Source organism: Mandrillus leucophaeus, unplaced genomic scaffold, assembly GCF_000951045.1.
Source record: "Mandrillus leucophaeus isolate KB7577 unplaced genomic scaffold, Mleu.le_1.0 Scaffold507, whole genome shotgun sequence".
Taxonomy (NCBI): domain Eukaryota; kingdom Metazoa; phylum Chordata; class Mammalia; order Primates; family Cercopithecidae; genus Mandrillus; species Mandrillus leucophaeus.
Window position 1 is genome coordinate 315,879 of NW_012105442.1, and position 14,084 is coordinate 329,962.

Consider the following 14,084-nt stretch of genomic DNA (forward strand, 5'->3'; position numbering starts at 1 on the left):
GCGTAAACCCGGGAGGCGGAGCTTGCAGTGAGCTGAGATCCGGCCACTGCACTCCTGCCTGGGCGACAGAGCGAGACTCTGTCTCAAAAAAAAAAAAAAATCAAGAATACGTAAGTTTGATGGCACTACAACAATTGACATACATCCAAACGTTGACAATGACCACAGTACCAATATGTCAAAAGGATGTGTCTAAATCAAAATCTATCACCATATAAAAATTATAAAATAAGAATAAACCATCAATTAACTCCACTGAAGTATTAATGACAACTTAGCTGTTTGGCTGTTTAACCAGATGGCATTTTGAAAGTTTGAGTATGTAAAACTCAATAATACTAGTTTTCTTCTTCTTTCCTATTTTTTGTTTGGTTGGTTGTTTTTTTTTTTTTTCCGAGATGTAGTCTTGCTCTGTTGCCCAAGCTAGAGTGCAGTGGCATGATCCTGGCTCACTGCAACCTCTGCCTCCTGGCTTCAAGCAATTCTCCTGCCTCAGCCTCCTGAGTAGTTGGGATTACAGGCACGCGCCACCACACTCAGCTAATTTTTATATTTTTAGTAGAGACAGGGTTTCACCACGTTGGTCAGGCTGGTCTCAAACGCCTGACCTCATGATCCACCCACCTCGGCCTCCCAAGTGCTGGGATTACAGGCGTGAGCCACCATGCCTGGCCAATAACACTAATTTTCATTTGTAAGATCTACTTGAGAGTTAGTCAAGAGGACCAAGAAACACGATTTTAAATACTATATAAGTTTTCAACAGACATGCATGATACAAAAATATTTTCCTTTAATAAAGATTTTCACATGTCATATACATAATGGGAAGCAAAATGTCAGGTAAACAGACCAATAATGACATTTTGCTATCTTTCAGATATTTCTGGTTAAAATCAATACATATTTCTTAATATTTCCAAACTATATCTTAATTTATAGTTGACTCATTAGTAGGTCCTAGATGAGGAACCACATATGATTCCAATTCAAATTCACCAGCATCTGGAAAGAAAAAGAAAGAATTACTTATCTCAAATATTCCATAGTTAACGAAGTGTAAGTCAGTAACATGAGGCGAGAACTTTATCCATGTTAATAAGAATAAAAAATACATATGCAAAATCACAATACAAAATTACTATGAAATATAATTTGGTCATAGTCACAGATTGAATTATCATTGTGATTAAGTATCAGAGTTCCTGGTTTTCTCATTTTTTCATTCATTTATTTTCATTCATTTATTCAACAACCATATGTTCAGGAACTAGGACAAGCACCGAAATTACAAGATGAAGATGATATAGTCCACCCCTCAACATTGCATACTACAACCTGAAACACAAACAGACACACAGGCAATTTCCATAGACAGTCACGGACACCATGGCAGGTATTAAACATAGCACTGCTGGAACACACAGAAAAGACATGTATCTCAGTTTCATATCAATATTGTAGGCTGTTTGCTGGAGACAATATGTAGGTTAATAGCTGAAGGACAAGAAGGAAGAACAGCTGATGCAGGGAAGAACACGTGCAGAGAGCTGGAGCTGAGGAAGGTCCCTGTGTTCTGCGTAGCCGACTTTGGTGAGATGCTAGAGCGATGGGACAGAGTATGGCAAGTGATGAGAGATGAGGCTGAATAACTTGACAGGAGCCAAACTGATTTGGGTGTTTTTACTCCATGCTAGGAATCTGGAACCTTTCCTGGGGGCAAAAGTAAACCAATGACAAAGTAAATGACTGGAGATTTAAAATGTCACATGTCACATGGCTGCCTTTGAACTGGAGTAGCCTGACTGAGTGTTACTAGATGAGCCTGGAGTCTGTCTCTTGGCCTTAAATCACCACCATAAACCCAGGAAATCGATGATGCCTTTGTTTTCTGAGAACAGTTTCAGTGTGCTGGCTGGCAGGTCCCTAGAGATGGCAGAAGTGAAGGAAGTGTAAAGCCAGAGAAAAAAAGACAGATTTCTTGAGATTTCTCTGAAGTTATGGTACATGATGAATTAATGACGGGTTAAGTATACTTTTAATTATAAATGTTAATGCTTTCACATCTTTCATTAGTGGTGTGTATGAAAAAATATTTAACATATTACCTGTTAACCAAATTACGGAAAAGGATGCTATTTACTATTTGTAGTTTGTTTCAGAAATCAATGAATTAAGTTTAATTCATAAACTTTGGCAAAATACCTTTTTGTAGCTCTCCAGTTATACTGTCTTGAAACTCCTGCAGCATCTGAAATACGTCAAATATAATTTATAATGTTTAAGTTAAACAAGAGACATTATTATGAGAATGATACATCACTTACAAAAATGTAGCCTTTTATATAATAATTTCAAAGGCTAGGTCTAATTTGAGAATTGCTCAAATAAACAATAACCACATAAATAAAATTCCTACTTATTTTAAGTTTAGATAACAGAGAACATATATGTGTTATGCTGTTTAGATTAATCTGATAAAAAGTACAATTGATATATTAAAAATAACAACTATATCATGGTGATAAGAACTAAGCTCTGATTTTTATCTTATCCAAATTCCTACCTAGGAGTCTGGGGAGTCATGCCCTAGAAACCATACATTCTCATCAGATGGGTTTTATTTAACTCTATATATTGTGACTTAATTTTCAATCTGACTCTGGCATAACATTATGAGACAAGGAAAAAAAATTAACCCCAAAATATATTTCTTGCCATACCTTGAAATTGCCCTGCAAAATCTGTTATGGGAAAAATCCACATTCTATAGAGAATCCCCTTGCCTCTTTGTTCTTTCTTTCTTTCCTTCCTTCCTTCCCCTCCTCCCTCCCTTCCTTCCTTCCCTTCCTTCCTCCCTTCCCTTCCCCTTCCCCTCCCCCTCCCCCCTCTCCTTCCTTCTTTCCTTCCTTCTTTCCTTCCTTCCTTCCTTCCTTCCATCCTTCCTTCCTTCCTTTCCAGAACCAGGAGATAATCAACCAATAGCCAGGCACCCTTTTAAAAACAATTTATAACCTGCTGACTCTAAAGTGTGCTATCAAAGTGCTTCCTCTGCTCAATTAACACTTGGTCTCCACAATCCTGGTTATCTTTAGGTTATCTATCTAGGCCATCCACAATCTAGGTTATCTTTAACCCGACATTCCTTTCTATTGATCCCAGGTCTTTAGACAAACTCAACCAATTGTCAACCAGAAACGTTTAAATTTACCTATAGCCTGGAAGTCCCTGCTTTCAGTTGTCCTGCCTTCCTAAGCCAAACCCATGTATTTCTTAAATGTATTTGATTGATGTTTCATGCCTTCCTAAAATACATAAACCAAGCTGCATCCCAACCACTTTGGGCACATGTTCTCAGCAGCTCCTGAGGATGTGTCATGGGCCACAGTCACTCAAATTTGGCTCAGAATAAATCTCTTCAAATATTTTACAGAGTTTGACTCTTTTCCCCCACAGTGATAATGATAACATGATGGCCAATGCCTTCACAAATTTGGGGTGTAAAGACATTTTTCTGACTAACAAGTTTAGGAATAGTTTGAGAGACAGTTTTCTATAACTTTTTTTGTGAAAATAACATTATAGATAGACTATTTTTTCAAAAATTTTTTTATTATTATACTTTATGTTTTACGGTACATGTGCACAACATTATAGATAGACTTTATAAAATGGGTAACATGACAAAATCATTACTAGCCAGGCCTTGTAAAAGTAAAAACTCAATTCCAGATAAAGGGAGAAGCCTTTATCAAAGAAATCTTACATTATCATTCATTAACACTATGTAAAATGTGCAGTTTTACATGACTTCGGCTAACAACCTACTAATGTAATGTTATTATTTTCTTTTCTTCTAGAAGCTCTTCTCCTAAATACTTCCTTTGTGTAATATATTTTATTAGTTCATGATACCACAGTCACAAATACTTTCATAATACTTACGTGTTACTTAGATTACAAATCAAATACTTTTCTTGAAAGGCTTCTTACTTTTATCCTCAAGAAGTCTTAACTCTCTAGATAGAGGATGCTTTCTGTATAATAGATTTAAGTAAAGGTCATTCTTTTCCCTCCGAACTCTACAGGGTAGAAAAGAAGCTGCCTCTCCCTACATAAATCCTCTTCCAGCCTTTTGCTGACTTTTGAATGTTTTACCACACAAATGACGCTGAGGGCAACTGCCTTTGGGAAAGAGATACCAGCTCAGATTTGAAGGGTCAGAGGGAAAAGGGACAGACCAGAACACAGGGAGGGAACTGTTCTGAAAGGGGATTCCAAGAGCTGTCAGAAGGGTTGATGGCCCCAGTTTTATCCTGGCTGGTGGCAGGCAGGGGCAGTTCTGCCCATATTCACCAGTGAAAACTGGCAAATATGAAATGACTTTTCAAAATCTCTTTCATTTTATTCTTGCTTTACCATTAAATATTTTCCAAATAATTCTCTTAATAGAAATTCAGAACTGTTGTCACCCATTGAATGACTTAATACAATGCCTGGTACAGGTTATAGAAGGAAGATGGAGAGAAAAGCATCTTGGTGACATTAATCACGGTCCTATTCAGTTAGAGACAAAGGTGGCATCAATGGCTTTGGAAGTGTGTAGAGCAACAGCTTAGGAGAAACTGAACATCGTCAGAGGAAATAAAAAAAGCTTAGTAAACTGCTCATCTTCATTTTATGCAATATACCAACCAAATCAAAAGCTACATTAGCTCCTAATGAATTAAAATATATAAACTTTTCATTAAACACATTCTTCCTTTCTCCGTGGTCTTTCTGTTTATTTCCAGGTGGAGATTATGTTTCAGATGGTGGAGGTGGCTTCAAGTCCAACATTACTAAGGGGAACACATATGAAACTTCATCTGTACTTTTTCATTTAAAAAATCAGTAGGTGACAAAATTATACACAGGAGAACAATGTACCAGCAAATTTTAGCTAATTAGAAACATTCTCTCATAACCGGTAGTTTTCAAACTATGTCCCAAAGAAATCTAAGGTTCCACACAGGACACTGCAGGATTAAAAGATAAGGAAGTCACAGTTTAGAGCTCCCACCCTTCCCTTAGCCAGACAACTGAACTTCTGTTTTACAGAACACAGTTTCATAGACATTTTCTTAAAAAGGAAAGCGCTATTCTTCAATTTTTTAAGGTATGCCACCAGTGTAGTTAAAATCCCTAAGTTTTCATAGGAGGCAACACAGGCTCAGAGAGATTGTAGCTTGCCTGAGGTCACATAGTGAATTAGCTATATACAGGCCAGGAATGGGCTTCAGGTCTCCTTACTGAGCCTGGAGATCTATGCCAGCTGCTTCCTTCTTATTCAGAAAACGGACATAGATTTTAAAATATAACTCAGAAAATGCACATGTAAAACTGTCACATAGCTCAATAATGTTTAGGCACGATACAGAAAAGACTACTTCTCTAAATTGTAAGTTTGAAAGTTATGAAAAAAATTAGAAACAGCAATTAACGTCAGAACTTTTGTTAGCAGTGAATGTACTCAATGTATAAAGAACTTTTTTTTTTTTAAGTCACAGGACAGGGAACATGAAATAAAGAGCCTTTAGGTGAACTAAGCAAGCTGAAGCTGAGAAAAATTCTTCCTCAAAAGGACTATTAATTTTCTCCAAATAAAACATGGTTTACCACAATCAATCAATCAAGTCAATTATCCATGTTGTGGGTTATTTATAGCAAAATTGAAGAGGCAAAACAGATTTATCTTTTTCATCTAGCACACTTCTGTCCATCTCCTCATCATTACAAAGACATGGATTTAATTTCAATTACAATTTAAATTCAGGCAGAAGTGATAGGAGAACCTTGGCTTCCCTGACCTCACATTTCCACATGAGGACTTACACGCTCTCTACCTTCCTCGTGGGAAGATTTACCAAAAGGGTGAATTTGTGCTTGCTTGGTTCTGTGTCTCTCCTGTGAAATGATATGTCTGCCCACAGTGACATGAATTCAAGTCAGCTGTCATCTCTGCAGCAGGCAGCCTGCTTTGGGGATGAGTATCAAGCTTTCTCCACTTACAACTGTGTGTGTGAATGCCTAACCTGGGATGAAGCGTTCAGAAGCCCACTGTGCCCGCACATCTGAGCCACATCCCCCATTAGTTACTGGGAGTCAGTAATAAAAGCTAGTATGTTGATGCTCATCTGTCTGACTCCTATGTTCTCAACTTCAAAGGGGATTTGCTGCTTACCTCTCCACAGCCTTAGCAAGAAAGCTGACCTTACAACACGTATACCAATGCTTCCTTCTTCCTCAGTTACATGCTCTTACTGTACATTCTCCAACACACCCAACTTTTAAGAGGAGAAAAGCCGAAAGGAAAATTTTAGAAAAAGGAATATAGTGAAATCAATAGCAATGGGAAATCCCAGTAAATACAAATATATAGTTCATTCATTCAACAATAGTGTATAGTACAGGCTACTGTCAATTAACACTTGAGATCCACTGGCTGGAAAACACTGCAGCATTTTTCGAGACTGATTTAATAAATACATGCAGACCACACACACATTTTTATAGCTACTATATTTTCAGTAACTTTTGATGTTTTCAAATTAAACTGTGACAGCATTCTCTATTTTAAGGACCATTCAAGTGTAGTAAAAGTAAACATGCACTCAAGTGCATTAGAATCAAATATGTTTGCCCATTGAAACCACTGCAATTCAACATAAATTTAAATAGGCTAATGAATGGAAGAAATGATATTCGTCCATCTGTAATTATGAAATACATATATTTTGTCACAGAGAAAATAAGTGGGGAACAGTCTGCTGATTGAGGAGCTAAAGGATTCAGCACAGAGCCACACATGTATTTAAAGACCTTGTGAAAAAAGTGAAGAGAAAGTATGGGAAGAAGGTGAGAGATTGCCTGAAACTTTCAAAGGATAAAATGAGTACTGGACATTTGACTAAGAAAGTACAATAAAGTGCAGACAGAGGCTGAGTGTGGTGGCTCACGCCTGTAATCCCAGCACTGTGGGAGGCCGAGGCGGGCAGATCACGAGGTCAGGAGATCGAGATGGTGAAACCCCATGTCTACTAAAAATACAAAAAATTAGCTGGGCATGGTGGCGGGCACCTGTAGTCCCAGCTACTTGGGAGGCTAAGGCAGGAGAATGGCATGAACCCGGGAGGGGGAGCTTGCAGTGAGCCGAGAACGCCACATTGCCCCCCAGCCGGGGTTGGAGGGGGAGATTCCATTTCAAAAAAAAAAAAAAAAAAAAAGTGCAGGCAGAAGGAATTATATAGAACATATATAAATGACGTAACAAAAGGTTAATCAAACACTGCCTTTGTATCCAGAATGAACAGCATAACTATTATGATAGTTTCATTGGAGTTAAAATTCAGAGTAGACAGGCACTGCCTTCGTGATGCAAACAGGCCTCTTTTTAGTCAGGAAGAAACGCAACTCACTCAGTTGAGACACAATGCTCCACCATGAAAAAAAATCAAACATTTAGAAATGTTGTTTTAGCTTGGATGTACCCATATAACCACATTTAGCTAAATAGAAAGCATCTTTGAGAAATAGAGAAATAACTTAAATAAGCATTTCTGAATGTGTCCCCAGTGCACCCAAAATCTAAAACCAATCAATGTAAAAAAGAGTCTTCCTATTTAAAACATTAAAAGAAAACATTTACTCAGTGACTACTGTGGGCTTTGCATCTGAAATCTTATTAAACATAAACCTGAAACCTTATTAAACATAAACTCATCAATGTTCAAAAGTTTATTGAAGACCACAGATTCATGAAAGTAAAAACTAAACCTCTAGAGAACGTTTAAGAATCTCACAATAAGAGAAGTTTTTCCCTAAATTACAAAAAATTCAAAGGTATAACATAAAATATTAATAAATTTGAATCCATTAAAAAATTGGGTTTACGCTCTGATATCTAACCTGTACACCACCCCATAGCGAGAGCCTTAGCTCTGGGTATCTTTGGATAGATGAAATTTCCCCAAGTTCTTCAAGTGCATTTTCCTGAGAATATTCTATAGATATTCTATTTTTCTAACATTTAATATTCTATAGGTATTCTACTTTTCTATCATTTTTATAATGTTGTAATAGTTACATTTATTGATATATGATCCATCAAGTCATTGTACTAAGCACTTCTATATACATCAATAAACTCATTTACCACAACTCTAAAAAGGAGAGGTTACAAATAGAAGCAAGCTGCAAGATTTTCCCCAGGTCTTCTGATTCTACTTCTAGTGCTCCTCCCCCAAATCACAGATCCTTCTGTGGTGTAAATATGTAAATACAAAAGAAGCTTATTTCTCCAAGACGCCAAAGGTAAATAAGATGAAATGTACAGAGCTCTTCTTAGAAAATCATGAGATTACTTGCTGTTGCAATAACTTTTGTTTCCTTCACAATGTTGGAAACAGTATTAAATGTGAAATAGGAGAAAACACTAGACTATCTCACTAGGAACAAAAGTAAGTATACGTTATGGTATCGTATTGTTTCGAAAAGCTTTTTGTACTGAAATAAGATACCACTTGGAGAAAACTGTTACTCTCAAAAGTAAGGAGAATCACATTCAAAATATGGTCTCTGAATTGACTGTACTTTTTTGCAAATAATTAACTTCTCCAATAACAAATCAAGGGGATGAAATCACTTCCAAAAATTAGAACATCTATTGTTAGTAGCAAGGGTTTGGAGATAATGGGGAGATCATCGATTCCTATGGAAAATATTAAAAGCCTCTCCTTAGGATGAGGCCGTCATGAGAGTCACTGCTTAACCACTGCACTCAGATGGAGTTGAATTTAAAACATGACTTTATCCAACGGCCAGAAATGCCACCACTACCACCACCCGCAACAATACAGACACACATGAATGGTTTTAAGATATTCTCTATTTGCCAAGATACATATGGTTGGATTTTAAATATATATACACTTACAAATATGTATACGCACACATATTTGAAAATGACTGAAAGGAAATACCTGAGAATTCCTTTTCCTTCGAGCCAGTGCTATCTCCCTTTGTTTGCAAAGGTGATTGGTCAGGATTTCATCTTGTAATATTCTGGCATTCTTTTCTCGAGAAAGTTGCCTCTGGGTGTCACTCAGCTCTTGTACAACCTAGAGATACATTAGATTTTTGGTCTAACAAACATTGAAAAGTCTAAAACATTGAGAGCAGAACCTTTAAAAAAAAAAAAAACACAACTCTTTAATAAGTAGCCTATCAAAACACAAGAACCCGCCGGGCGCGGTGGCTCACGCCTGTAATCCCAGCACTTTGGGAGGCTGAGGTAGGCGAATCATTAGGTCAAGAGATCGAGACCATCTGGCTAACACGGTGAAACCCCACCTCTTCTTAAAAAAAAAAAAAACAAAAACAAAAACAAAAAATTAGCCGGGCGCGGTGGCGGCGCCTATAGTCCCAGCACTCGGGAGGCTGAGGCAGGGGAATAGCTTGAACCCGGGAGGCGGAGCTTGCAGTGAGCCGAGATGGCGCCACTGGACTCCAGCCTGGTAGACAGAGTGAGACTCGATCTCAAAAAACAAACAAACAAACAAAACACAAGAACCTTTTTCCTTGAAGAATTACACAAGCTTTAATAGTATAAGTAACACCTAAATTCATCAAAGAGCAAAAACAGTTTTTAAATACAAGCAGATACAGTGTGGTGAGGTAAAATTTCTTTGCAAAATATTTAACTAGTTTCAATACAGTTTTAAAGCTATTTAGCCTGTATTTTAACTTAAAAATGCCTAACGGAACATTTATGTTAATGATCAAACTCAACGCACCCTTCACTCAGAAAACATACTGAGCATCTATTTGATACCAAGGATATAATAAATAACTTTAGCTATAAATGTCATAGTTTATTTTTAATTTTTGATTTTTTAAGACTAAGTAAGTTATTAAAACAAGGGGATATTATAAGTAATACTGATGAAGTAAAATTAGAAATGGAAACTTTCTACCAAAGATGATTTTACCTGGTTCAAATTATTTCTTACTGTCCTCAATTCCGTATCTCGTGTTCTCAGAGTCAGTTGAAGTTGTTTGTTCGCTTCAACTTCTTTCATGTACTGCTCTTCTTTTCTTCTTAAGTGTCCCCTGATTTTTTCATACAATGTGTTGGCATTTTTTCTCTTCTCTTCTTCTTGTCTTAAGGCAGATCTGCAGTGAAATATGTTTATCTTAATATTAGTTTCATTAGAAAATAATAAGTTCATTTTGTGATCTGGCTCTGCATATGTTGGTTGCTTTCTTAGTAAAATGTCTACACTTGTGAATGTTTTTCCTTTCTAGTTCTTATATTTCCAATTTCTTACTTCCATCTCTTCCAAATGATGCATACTTGAAAGGTAAGGAGGAAAGAACATTCTGGTAATTGGGAAGTTTCTGTTCCTAGTAACTCTGGCAAATATTATAGAAAAGGATATTGGAAATTATTCACCAACACTACAGGTAGAAAAGTAATTTTTTCCCCTATACAGTTGTAATTGCTCCTCAATTAGAGAAAGTTATTTAGAGTTAGCTAATTAAAAAGAAGTTGCCGTTTATAAACATGTTTATAAATTCACTAGAAATAAATGTTCATCTTCATGAAATAGTGCAGATATCCCTAAAAATGATTTACAGTGTAAAAGAGGACCTTCATCTGTTTTTCACACATGTATCAGCAGATCGCTATAATGCAAGACTAGGCCAAGGAGTCTAACCGGTTACCCTACACTTTTGATGTTTCTTTTATGGGTGACAATTTGGACAGTATGTGTTTTTCACATAGAACTCTGAATTAATTTTATATGTGGAAAAGTGAGAGATGTTGAATAAACGAATCAGAAATCACTTTCCATTTCAACTTTTATTTCATGCATAGTAAGAATAAAACTATAAATTTAAAAGAATTAATCTGAGTTTTTAAAAAAATGGACATTTCATACCATGTTGGCTACACTGTAAGCTAATATAAATTTTCTTGTGAACAACTGAGAAATATTGATCAAAGACCATTTGTTAAAAGTTTTTATAATTGAACAAAAAAAACTATATTGAAGAATTTATTCAAAGTAAATAGCCAAAAATGTAGAAAAAGATTTGTATAAAAAGATGTTCCTTGCAACATTATTTAAACACAAAAAACTTTAAAACCCTCAATTCAATTTGCTAAATCAATGATGAGATTTCCATATGGTAAACTCCTATACAGTCATAAAAATGATGATTTAAAAGAGTAAGCATTTAGTTATTTGTAGAAGTATTCACAGTAAAGAACTTGTTATATTATATCAAAGAATTTCACGCTCCAGAAGGCTCAGAAGTTCTCTCCCCTGTTCGGTCCCAGAAGGTAAGTCAGTAAATACCAGAATTCTTCTACATATTTTTAGCATAAAGGAAATACTTCAACCGTTTCTTTAAAACTAGGGTGCCATGCCTCAAACTGTAGAAATCTCGTTCCCATTCATCGTTTTGATGTTCTAACTGTAATTTTATTTCTATTGTTTCAGATAACTCCTTTTGTAGTACATGGACCTCATTTTCCATTTTTTTCATTTTTTCTGTAAGTAGTTTACAGTGATTTTTTTCAACTTCTATTGATCTTTCCCATGAATGAATGGCATCCTGAATTTTCAGTAGGTTAACAGGATCTGTATCAGAAAAAAAACAAGATAGACATCAGATAAATGAGTACTTTTTGGATATAAAAAACTGCATTTTAGCATTCAGTCACTCCTCCCTGAATAAATATATATTGCCTACAATGTGGAAGACATTATGCTAAGTTCTGCAATGAAACAGGCAAGACCTCTGCTCTTCTTAGCTTCAAGTGTAGTGAAGGATAAAGACAACAAATATAACAATTTTAAATCCAGATAGATGTTGTCAGAGAAAAGAGTTTTATGAACACATAAGCGAATTTGACCTGTTTCTCTGAGGAAGAGATGGCTACCCTGAGCAATGAAGGATGGAAAGGTTAAGCAAAGGGGGAAGAAAGGCATTCTAGCCAGTCTGCGGCATGTGCTGAGGCTCTGCTGCGATCTGCTTCTAGCCAAGAGGGAGCAACAGGTACTGATCTTCCTTCTTACCTGAAACAACCAAAAACAAAACAGACAACATACGTTAAGCAATGATTTTCAAGAATGTGAACTTCAGGCAAAGAAGACACTCATCCCTGAAAGACAGGAAACACAGTAAGCCTATGAATGCCCCAAGCTGCCTGCCTTGACACTTTCCAGGCCATGACAGAGGAAGAACAAGACTGAGGTGGAGTCTACCAGATGCCTTGAGGTGGAGTGATGAAGCTGAGAGACTCATAAAACCAAAGCAGAGAGACCACAGGAAAGAACACTGGATGGGAGAGCACAGTGCGGGGAAAGAACTCTGGAGATCTGCAGAAATCTCCTCTCGGGTATTTAGTGCTGGCAAACTATCTGAGACCAAGGAAGAAAACCAGCTGAAAAATTAGAGGGAACCATGCCTGGTAGTCACACAGTGCCAGAGGAGTGTCCATTTCCATGAGCCAGGATGGAAAAACTCATACTTTATATACAACAGTGGGTAATCAGAAAGGTCTCGCTTCAAGACTGGGCAATTGCCCAATCATAAACATAAGACGAAAAAGGATCTGGCTGTTTATAAGTGACTGAACTGGAGCTCAAAGTAAAGCTTGAGAAGATAAGTAGGGGCGTGGAAGATATTTTTAAAAACTAAATTACACTTACGGAAATGCCAATTACAATGTCTGAGACAAAACTAAACTGAATGGAAATAAACACAAATTAGACATCACAAAAAACAAGATTCATGAATTTGAGATGTCAGTGAACTGTGAGAAAACTTCAGGCAGCTGGTAGGTAAGCCCCTTAAGAGGGAAGAGAGAGACAGAACAATATATTTGAAGAGAAAATGGCCAGGAACTTTCTAAACTTAGTTAAAGTTATAATCCCACAGACACAGGATGGATCTGGCTGGGTGACAGGAAATGAAAGTATACTGTTGTAATTTTCGTATACCATCTATGATGTGGTACAATATTACTTGAAAGTGGATTGTGATAAGTTAATATCATACACTATAAATCCTTCAGCAACCACTAACATAGCAAAACTAAGAGTTACAGCTAATAAGCCAAAAAAGATTTAAATGACTCATAAAAATTACTTGACTAATCTAAAATGAAACAGAAAAAGAAAGAAAAGGGAAAAAACAGCTGGGACAAATAGAAATGAAACAGCATGATGACAGACAAACCTGACTATATTCATAATTGCATCATAAATAAAACTGGCCTAAAAAATCTCAATTAAAAGGCACATTATCACACTGGATTAAAAAGCAAAACCCAATTACATGCCACCTCTAAGAAATGCACTTTAAATGTAAAGACACAAATTGGTTAAAAACGGAAAATGATAGACCACGCTAACACTTGACAAAAGAAGTCTCAGCAGGAGTGGCTGTATTATTATTATTTTTTCTTCGAGATTTATTTTTTGTTTGATGAATCTGACACCAGTCAGGGAGAGGAGAATGTGGTGACCCCACAGAAAACTACGGCCCCAGAGGAGGGGCGGCTTCTTCCTGCCTGGGTGGGTTTGGTGCTGGGGTTTATTTGTTATTATTTTTTAATTTGTTGCTGGAAGTTTTTCTTTTATTTACTTTTATAAATCTCTCCCCAGGCTTGTGAGCTTCCCCTCCCTCCTGCCTCCCCTTCCCCTGCCCCCAAATTTCATTTTTAAAAAGTGAGCTTGCTCGCAAAGTGCATTCCCCAAGCTCTCACAGCTGTAATAAATAAGGAGCACCTGTAAAACAGTAGCTTGCCTTGTGAAGTGACTCTGTACAACGGAGAATCTAGAAATACAGTATGTACACCACCTCCTCAGGCCGTGGTGCTTCAAGGCCAGTGCCACACCATCCTGGCCCTGCCCACCTGTGACTCACTACCCCTCCTGCTGAGGCTCCTTGTGGGGCAGGAGCACCTGGACACCTCCACAGGGAATAATTGCTTTGAGTTAGTAAACAGATACACTGAATCACAAGGTGAA